Source organism: Carcharhinus amblyrhynchos, chromosome 11, assembly GCF_965287045.1.
Source record: "Carcharhinus amblyrhynchos chromosome 11, sCarAmb.v2.hapA, whole genome shotgun sequence".
NCBI lineage: Eukaryota > Metazoa > Chordata > Chondrichthyes > Carcharhiniformes > Carcharhinidae > Carcharhinus > Carcharhinus amblyrhynchos.
In genome coordinates, this window is record NC_137334.1 from 83,065,671 (window position 1) to 83,075,702 (window position 10,032).

Consider the following 10,032-nt stretch of genomic DNA (forward strand, 5'->3'; position numbering starts at 1 on the left):
AAATGAATCCGCCACACGATATTAAAAATTAATGCAAAAAATTAATAAATATTAATCTAGGATCTGCAAAATCAGTCTAAATGGCAATAGAAAAAGTATTTTCAAGCATTTACAGAGCTACTTTTCCATCTGTTTTCCCTTGGTTTGACCTAGCCTTGGCTACATGAAAATTCAAATGTTCAGTGCTATAGGAAAAGTGAATTGACATGTAGTGGGGGACAGGTGGGGGGAGTGGTGGGCGGGTGGGGCAGTGGTGGGCAGGTGCAGGTGGGGGTGTGGGTGGGTCAGGCAGTGGTGGGCAGATGGGGGAGTGGTGGGCAAGGAGGGCAGTGGCAGGCGGGTGGGGGAGCGCTGGACGGATCGGGCTGTGGTGGGCAGGAGGGGCAGTGATGGGCGGGAGGGGCAGTGATGGGCTGGTCAGGCAATGGTGGGCAGATGGGGGGCGGTGGGCAGGTGGGGTGGCGCTGGGCAGGTGGGGCAGTGGTGGGCAGATGGGGGAGTGGTTGGCAGGTGGGGCAGTGGTAAACGGATAGGGGAATGGTGGGCAGTGGGGTAGTGGTGGGCAGGTAGGGCAGTGGTGGGCGGATGGGGGAATGGTGGTGGGTGGGCAGGGGTGTCAAAATAGCAGACTGGAACCAAGAGAAATCACTTACTATTTCAGTTCCACTTTTTGATTTATGCCAGCAGCATGAACAATTTCTCTTCAGCACTCTGTTTTATTTGTTTATGCAGGTGGGGCTAGTGGCTGCTTTATATCCTGGTTTATGTGCAACTTGCTTTTGGGGGCACACTGTAGTTTCTTGACTTGGAGTGAAGGAAGTGAATCAATGCAGGCAGAACATAGACTATTCTGCAAATTTCTAGCTCACTGGATGCATGGCCTATGCTTGAGTCATGATTATACTCCTTTCGATTTCAGGATAGGGACTATTATGTGCTAATCTGAATACTAAAGATTGACCCTGTTATTGGAGATAATGTGAGAAGTGAACACAGCAAAAGACAAATTAGTGTTAGAAAAATATGCAAGGTTGGAAATCCATATTTAAAAGTTTTCACAGTTTATTTATTGATGTCCCAAGTAAACTTACATTAACGCTGCAATGAAGTTACTGTGAAAATCCCCGAGATGCCACACTCCAGCACCTGTTTGGGTACGCTGAGGGAGAATTTAGCAAGGCCAATGCCCCTAACCAGCACGACTTTTTGACTGTGGGAGGAAACCGGAGCACCCAGAAGAAACCCACGCAGACACTGGGAGAACATGCAAATTCCACCCAGATGGGGTCCCAAGCCGGGTCCCTGGTACTATGAGGCAGCTGCCCTTTAGGAACCTGCAGGTTGTATTGTTTTGGCCACCTTTCATACTGCTGACCAATATTCAGTTCCTTTGAAGGTACAGAATCGAAACAGTATGGTTAGCATCATGAATGCAATGGAAATTCAAGCATTTGACCCGCAGAATGCTTTAGCCTCAAGCTTATTTTTCTGATGGACATTTTCCATCTCAGAGCTGCCAAGTGCACAATGAAATTGTGTCAATCAGCTTCCATGCTGAGACTTTATTGACTTTGGATCAACTGTTTACCTGCCGAAAAATGACGCAACCTTCTGCCTAGCTTGCTTCGAAACATGTCTTAAAAATTGGTTCTCCGTGTTTTGTCTTGTGTAGCTGTTTATTTTATGTGTTCATAATTTAACGATTTATCCAGTTGACTATCTTTGTTTACTGGTGGTGGAATCCAAGCTAATTGTGAAGGCTCACATCTTTTATTTATATCAGGAGTTGAATGCCTGCTGGTTGCATGTAAAGGCATGTTACAATGACTCCTAAACACAGAGGGTATATAATTAGAAATCAGGAAAGACTGGGCTGCACTCGCTGCAAAGCTGGAAAATCCCACCCAATGTCAACGGACCTTAACATGGTCCGTGTTCCAGCTGCTACAATTCCCATGATGAACGGGATGGAAAATTCCACCCCTTGTCTCTTTTTTCTATGGAAAAGAGAACGTTGAAAGCTAATCCAACAAAAGCCTGTAATATTATGAAGGGGTTTGCTTGGGTAAATATATAAAAAAATGTTTCTACTTGTTGGCCATTCAAAATCAGAGATCATTAACATAAAATAGACAGTAATAAGTCCGATAAGGAATTTAGATGAAAGGACTTTGTCCAGAGAGTGGTTGGAATATTTAGTGGCTGAGGCAATTAGCATAGACACATATAAGAAAAAAACTAGGTAAGTACATAAGGGAGAAAGAAAGAAAGTTATATGCTGACAAGGTTAGATAGAATTGGGTGAAATGGGCCAGTATAGCGTTTAAAGACTGGCATGACCTCATTTCCTTTATCTGGAAGGAGGAGAACATGCTGGGAAATCTCAGAGACACTGTAGTCATGACCATCTTTAAGAAAGGTGACAAGCCCAACTGCAGTAACTCCCTCCTGAACACAGAGAAGGTCATCGCAAGAACCTTCCTTAATCGTCTACTCCCTGTGGCTAAAGAGTCACTTGCAGAACCCCAAGGCAAATTCCGCCCCTAAACAGTGGATGGACATGATCTTCAATGCATGACAATTACAAGAGAAATGCAGGCGCATTACCAACCCTTGTACTTTGCCTTCCTTGATGAGATCGATGGAGCTTTCCATGGTCTGCCCAACGCCTGCTTTGATTCCTGTGGCAGGTGGGATGGTAAAATTTGCCCCTGAGTCTAACAACGGAATAGTAATAGTTCCCATTGGTTCATTGATTCCTATTTTTAATTGGGGGGAGGGGGAGCAGGGGGGCGGCGAGGAGGGATGGATGTACTCAACAACACATCTGGAGAAGTTTCAAATCACTTCCAGTGACTTTTGGAGTTCCATGTCATTTTCCACTGCGCAGACTTCCAAAGTTGGTGTCAGAAACTTTTAACTTTAAACTTCAGTTTCAGTCATGTAATGATGGCCAATGTTAACAATTTTATTTTATTAAAATATGTTCTATCAAAGGCTAGGTCAGCATTTATTGCCCATCCCCAATTGCCTTTGAGAAGGTAGCGGTGAGCTGCCCTTTTGAATCATTGCAGTTCATTGCACTGAAAGGAAGAGAGTTCCATGATTTTGACCCAGTGACAGAGAAGGATCAGCAATATATTTCCATCTCAAGATGGTGAGTGACTTGGAAGGGAGCTTCTAGGTGGTAGTGTTCCCATGTACCTGATGCCCTTGCCTCGCTTTCACTCATTTGAGGCCTTTTAACAGTTGGATGCAACTAAGTAAGTGGCTTGCCATTTAAGAGTCATAGAATCCTAAAGTGTAGAAGGAGGCCATTTGGCCTACTGAGTCTACACTGACCATAATGCCACCTGGAGTCTATCCCTACAACCTCATGCATTTATCCTGGCTAGTCCCCCTAACACTAAGGAGCAATTTAGCATGGTCAATCCACCAAATATGCACATGTTTGGAACATGGGAGGAAATTGGAGCACCTGGACGAAACCCGCACAGACACGAGGAGAATGTGCAAATACCACACAGACACTGGTCCAAGCCAGGAATCGAACCCAGGTCTCTGGCCCTGTGAGGCAGCAATGCTAACCACTGTGCCACCGTGCTGCCCACAGAATCAACCAGTTTTCTTTAGAGCTGTAGATTTCCCTCCTTTTAGTTAGCCAGATGGGTTTTCATGACAACTGACAATGGTTTTAATTCCAGATTTTTAAAAATTGAATTCAAATTCCACCATGTGCTGTCCTCAGAGTATTATCTTGGGTCGCTGGATTATTGTCCAGTGAAAATGCCACTACACCACCATCTCCCACAGTACTGTTAGGTCATGATAAGGCAAAATTGAAAGACCAGACAATAACAGTTTAATTGTTTGCTATGGCTGATGGTATTATATGAGCATTCATATGTATGAGGAGCATCTGAGGACGCTGGGTCAATAGTTGATGGAGTTTGGAAGGATAAGCTGGGATCGCACTGAAACTTATAGAATACTGAAAGGCCTGGATAGAATAGATGTGTGGAAGATGCTTCCTTTAGTAGGAAAGACTAGGATCCGAGGGCACAGCCTCAGACTAACGGGATGACCCTTTAGAACTGAGATGGGGAGGAATTCTTTCAGCCAAGGAGTGGTGAATCTGTGGAATTTATTGCCACAGAAGGCTGCAGAGGCCAAGCCATTGATGCATTTAAGACAGAGATAGATAAGTTCCTGATTGATAAGGGGATCAAAGATTATGGGGCAAAAGCGGGAGAATGGGGTTGTGAAGCTTATCAGCCATTATTTGAATAGTGGGGCAGACCCGACAGACCAAATGGCCTAATTCTGCTCCTATATCTTATGGTCTTATGAAGAATTCTGGTGTTCGGTATTTCTGGAAAATTTAGAAATTGCCACACATTTAGCGTGTTGCTACACAGAGCAACCAGGGGGATTTCTTTCCTTGGTGATTGTCTCTATCAGGATCTCAAGCCTGATGCCAAGGTTCATAAGAATATGATTGGAAAGTTTTTTGATTATTATTTTAGCATTGTTGTAGACAGTGTTTTAATACTGCCGAATGTTACATTCCATACAAGTGTGAATTTAATGGGTTTTCATTATGTGAAGGGTATCTTGTCATGCTAAATTTAGTATGGAATGCAGTAGACTATATAAATAAATGAGATGTTGATCCATTCCATTGGGCAAGCCATCCCTGGGGAATGGTTCCATAACCTTTAGTAAATTTTGCTTCCTCGCATTTTGTAACTGTCATTGCTTTTCTGTGTGTTTGAGCACAGGAGCGCGGCATGTTGCGTAGCTCTATTTTTTCAGCAGCAGACATTACTTACGATCAGCCCAGGAGCCTTTTAAAACCAATGCATTAGGTTCTTGCGTTCCAGCCCATTAGTTCTGCTGGAGTTTACCCAGAGGGAGCATTGTGTTTCTCTTTCAATGCGATACAACAGAGTAGTCCTGGAACTCACACCGTCTGCTGTCGAGCAGAGGGAACAAAAACCTGCATTTGGACAGCACCTTTAACCTAACGAAATGCCTCATTGTGCTCTCCAGGGATCTCCTGATACCCAGACACATCAGGAGATATTAGATCAAAAACTTAGTCGAGGACTGCCTGAAAGGAAAAGAGCGAGATGGAGAGCAGTAACGTACTTTCCAGTGTTTAGTACCTAAGGTGAAAGCAATTGAGATTAGGAATGCTCAACAGACCTGAGAAATAGTCTCCATCTGCCATTCTGAGTCCCCTCAAAGACAAGGATCAAGCCCAAGGGAAAGCAACTAAATTTGTGCAATTTTTATCAGTCGGCTGAAGTACCACCTGTAGATTGGTCGCAATCTATGGGTACTTCACTGGTCTGGGATTTGACTCCATCTTATGATGGGGTTAATTTTATGATCTTGTCCTGTTGGCACAGTGGTTAGTACTGCTGCCTCACAGTGCCACAGACCTGGGTTCAACTCCAGCCTCGGGTGACTGTCTGTACGGAGTTTGCACATTCTCCCTCTTGCTGCGTGGGTTTCCTCTGGGTGCTCCAGTTTCCTCCCACAGTCCAAAAATGTGCAGGTTAGGGGACTGGCCATGCTAAATTGCCCATTAGTGTCCAGAAACATGTGGGTTGGATTGATTCGCCTTGGAAATGTGTAGCGTTGAGAGCATTAGGGCAGAAGGGATGGCCAGGGTGGACTGTTCTTCTGGAGGATCGGTGCAGACTCAATAAACCAAATGTCCTCTTTCTGCACTGTAGGGATTCTATGGTTGAAGGGATATACTCCAGATAAGGAGTCTTATTTCCTGGGACTTGTATGACATCTGGAGCACATGATGTGTGTAACTTTCTGACCATTACATACATATGTTATATGAATAGTTATGCAAATGTTATCATGATTATGTAAGACAAGCTAGATGGACAAGAGGGTCTCTTCCTCCCTGTTATTGCTTGATTGGCCACATATGCAACTAAATTTCTGTTAGTTGCTTCTGGTGAGTGAGGCAACAGAAACCGTAACCACTCACCCCTGATTACGGAGCCAAAACAATTGTCCTAATAATAATTTTGGGACATTTGTCTGAATCAAGCATATTCATAAAACAGATTGTATTATCATTATCACATCTCTTGCTGTGTGCAAATTGGTTGTTCTGTTTCCTACATTACAACAGCAATGACACCTCAAAAAAGTGTCAAATAACAAAGAACAAAGAAAAGTACAGCACAGGAACAGACCCATCAGCCCTCCAAGCTGTGCCGATCATGATGCTCTAACTTAACTAAAAAAAACCTTCTGTCCTTACACGGTCCGTATCCCTCTCATCCCTCCCTCTTCATGTGCCCGTCCAGGTGCCTCTTAAACGTTGCCTCTGTGCCTGTTTAGAATGTCCTTTTCTGTTAAGTGCTTTGGGACACCCTGAGATTGGGAAAGGCACCACATAAATGTATGTTTTTTTCTTTGTTTATGCTTGAAATCATGCTATCTACACTTTGTATTTCTAAAATCTTCCTCAACTTCTTCGACTGTCTGAAACTTCCAAGCTCTTTGTCTGAAAGCCTTTGTGAAACCTCTATACATCCGCCATAAATTCGAGAAACTCCCTCTGATTGGATGGACATCGTCTGAATTCACGTCTCTTACCTCACCCCAAGAAGAATTCCATTTTACAAATCTGGTTACACACATCTCTTTCTCCCGCATCACTTTTTATTTATCCATTTGTGGGACTTGGGCGTCACTGCCGGACCAGTATTTATTCCCCAGTCCTAGTTGCCCTTGAACTGACTGGTTTGCTAGGGCATTTCAGAGGGCAGGTGAGAGCCAACTACATTGCTGTGGCTCTGGAGTCATATTTAGGCCAGATCAGGTAAAAACATCAGATTTCCTTCCCTAAAGGGACATTAGTGAACCAGATGGATTCTTTGACAACTGACAATAGCTTCATGGTCATCAGTAGATTCTTAATTCCAGATACTTTATATTGAATTCAAATTCCACCATCTGCTATGGTGGGATTCGAACCCTGGTCCCCAGAGCATTAGCCGAGTCTCTGGATTAATAGACGGGGCCATCACCACAGACCACAATCGGTAAGGATAGGCAAAAACACCCCTTCCATAATCATCCTCAACACCGGTGCCCCACGAGGCTGTGTTCTCAACCTCTTACTCTCCTCCTTAGACACTGATGATTGTGTGGCCAATTTCCCTCCAACTCGATTTTCAAGTTTGCTGATGACACCACCATAGTGGGTCAGATCTTAAACATTAACGAGACAGAGTACTTTCTCAGAAGACTCAGGAAATTTGGCATGTCAGCTGTGACTCTCACCAACTTTTACAAATGCACAATTGAAGCATTCTTTCTGGTTGTATCACAGCTTGGTCTAGCTCTTGCTCTGCCCAAGACCGCAAGAAACTACAAAAGGTCGTGACTGTAGCTGAATCCATCGTGCAAACCAGCCTCCCATCCATTGACTCTGTCTATACTTCCCACTGCCTCGGCAAAGCAGCCAGCATAATTAAGGACCCCACGTACCCTGGACATTCTCTCTTTCTCCTTCTCCCATCAAGAAAAAGATACAAAAGTCTGAAGTCACCAACCAACTCAAGAACAGCTTCTCCCCTGCTGCTGTCAGACTTTTGAATGGACTTACCTTGCATTAAGCTGATCTTTCTTTACACCCTCACTAGGAAAGTGGCACTACATTCTGCATACCCTCCTTTCCTTCTCTATGAACAGTATGCTTTCTCTGTATAGTGCGCAAGAAATAATACTTGCACTGTATACTAATACATGTGACAATAATAAATCAAATCAAATCAAATCCTCCAGAGTACGTAAGTCTGTGATGGTTGCCCCTGTCAGACTGAAGGAACATTAGCAAGTTAGTATGCTATACAGGCAATAGTGCCACAAAGATACTTAAAAATTGTTTTCAGGCACAAGACTATACTTTCATAATTTGTAGATTGTTGATAATAACAGACTTTGGTCACTGACTTTACCCACAATGAGACAATGTCATTTAAAAACAAACCCTCAAAAATTCCAGGCCCTCAATCTGCAGACAGGACTAAATGGTCCGAGAAGCAAAACCAGAACTCAGTTACCTGGATTTAGAGACTAGTTTTCCATGGCCTGGACACTATGGGGGTGATTCTCCTACTGCGCCACACTAATTTTCTAACGCAGTGTGGTGAGACAATCTTGTATCAGGGCATGTGTGAGATTTGCAAAAGCCTTCCCACCGCGTGCACATCTCCCAGCGCCAGGTTTCTGGTGCTGACTGATCCACGCTGGAAACCAGCACCTTACATCTGATTTTAATCTTATTTTAAAGTGATTAACAGGCCCAGGACTGAATTCTTTAGGCCCGCAAGCATCTCCCTCCCCACCAGGAGTATTTCACTCCAGCGAGGTTCAGACTAGCTCCCCACTTTCGGGGAACAAGCGGCCTGGCCCTGATGGAGTGAAAGGGGGGGGCAATTGGTGCCCCTCCCCCCAGAAGTTGGGTCGTGGGGGGTGATGCCCCTTGGGCATGGGCACCCTGATAGTGACAGCCTGTGCCCCTGGCACTGCCCAAAGAGCAAATTGCCCATGCCTGGGGGCACCTTGGCACTTCTCAATGGGCATCAGGCAGTACCAAGAGGGTGGGGCAGGGCTTAGGGGCAATCAGTGGGGGTGGGGGAGCGTCCCGCCACCACTCTGCATAGGTATCGATGGGGGCAGGAGGGAGGCCAGGGATCGGGGTGGGCTGGAGGGGGATTGGGATTGCTGGGGGAGGTGAACCTGTTTCGGGGAGGAGGCTGGAGAGCGGACTGGGCTGAGGGTGCCTGCCGGGGAGTGGGTCTCCTGGGAGGTGGAGGGAAACGGCCGACGAGGGAGGCATCATCCTTGCTGGGGGAGGGTGGGTGCTGGCGATCGGAGTGCTCAGGGACTGGAGGGGGAGGTTGTGGCTGGCCCACAAATGGACGGGGGGCTGCGATTAGACCGTAGGGGGTTAAGGGACAGCACTGCAGGAGTCGTGGGCTGACCAGCGAACAAGCTGGCCAGCAGATGGGAAGGCTGACAATGTAAGGCCACTACACATGCAAAGAGGTCTGTTGATTTCACCCTCTTCAGGGTGAATAGATCCCCTTCCCTGAAAATTTTATGATATTCACACTGGTGGCTTCTGCACCGCAGAGTGTGTCAGATCTTGGTATGAGAAGGGATTAAGGGTTATGGGGAGAGGGCGGGAAAGTGGAACTGAGCCACGACAGATCAGCCATGATCTTATTGAATGGCGGGGCAGGCTCGAAGGGCTAGATGGCCTACTCCTGCTCCTATTTCTTATGTTCTTATGTTCTTATGTTCTTATGAACTCCCGCTGGGAAAATTGGCTTACACCAGTTTTCTTGCAAATTCAGCACTTAGAACTTTTTTTAGGCGAATTCCACCCTACATGTGGCTACAGGGACCGCTGACTGAATGGTTCTGGGTACCAACACGTATCTTTGGAAAATTTCCTTCGAAATTCAGCTGGAATGGAAGCACTGAATGGGCCGTATCCCATGATAGTACCTCCCTAGTATTCAGTCCCAGTGATTTCAATAGAATCACTATCAAGCACAGTTTATAAGCAGAAGATGATGAGATACCACCTCTCTCCGTGACTGTCCAAGACAAGTTTACATCCCAACGTATTTCAAGTTTATATCCCAACACATTACTCCAATTTCATTAATGAGCCATGAGTTATGAGGGAAAATAGACATCTACTTCTTTTCTGTTTGCTTCCAACTGGGGAAAAAATATACTTTTGAATGAAATGTGCAAGTTTGTATGATTGATAAATCAGTTTACATTTAAGAAAAAGATCCACGAGAAAATAATTTTACAGGTGAAGGGCAAAAACCTGAATTGTACAGATGAAGCATTTTGGTACTAATGGATTTGCACTTCCATGGAGCTTCATGTTAAGGGGAATGTGTATCAAGGATTCAAATACAGGAGCCGTTGGGCTCTGCATGATTCTTCATCCATTACAATTAACAT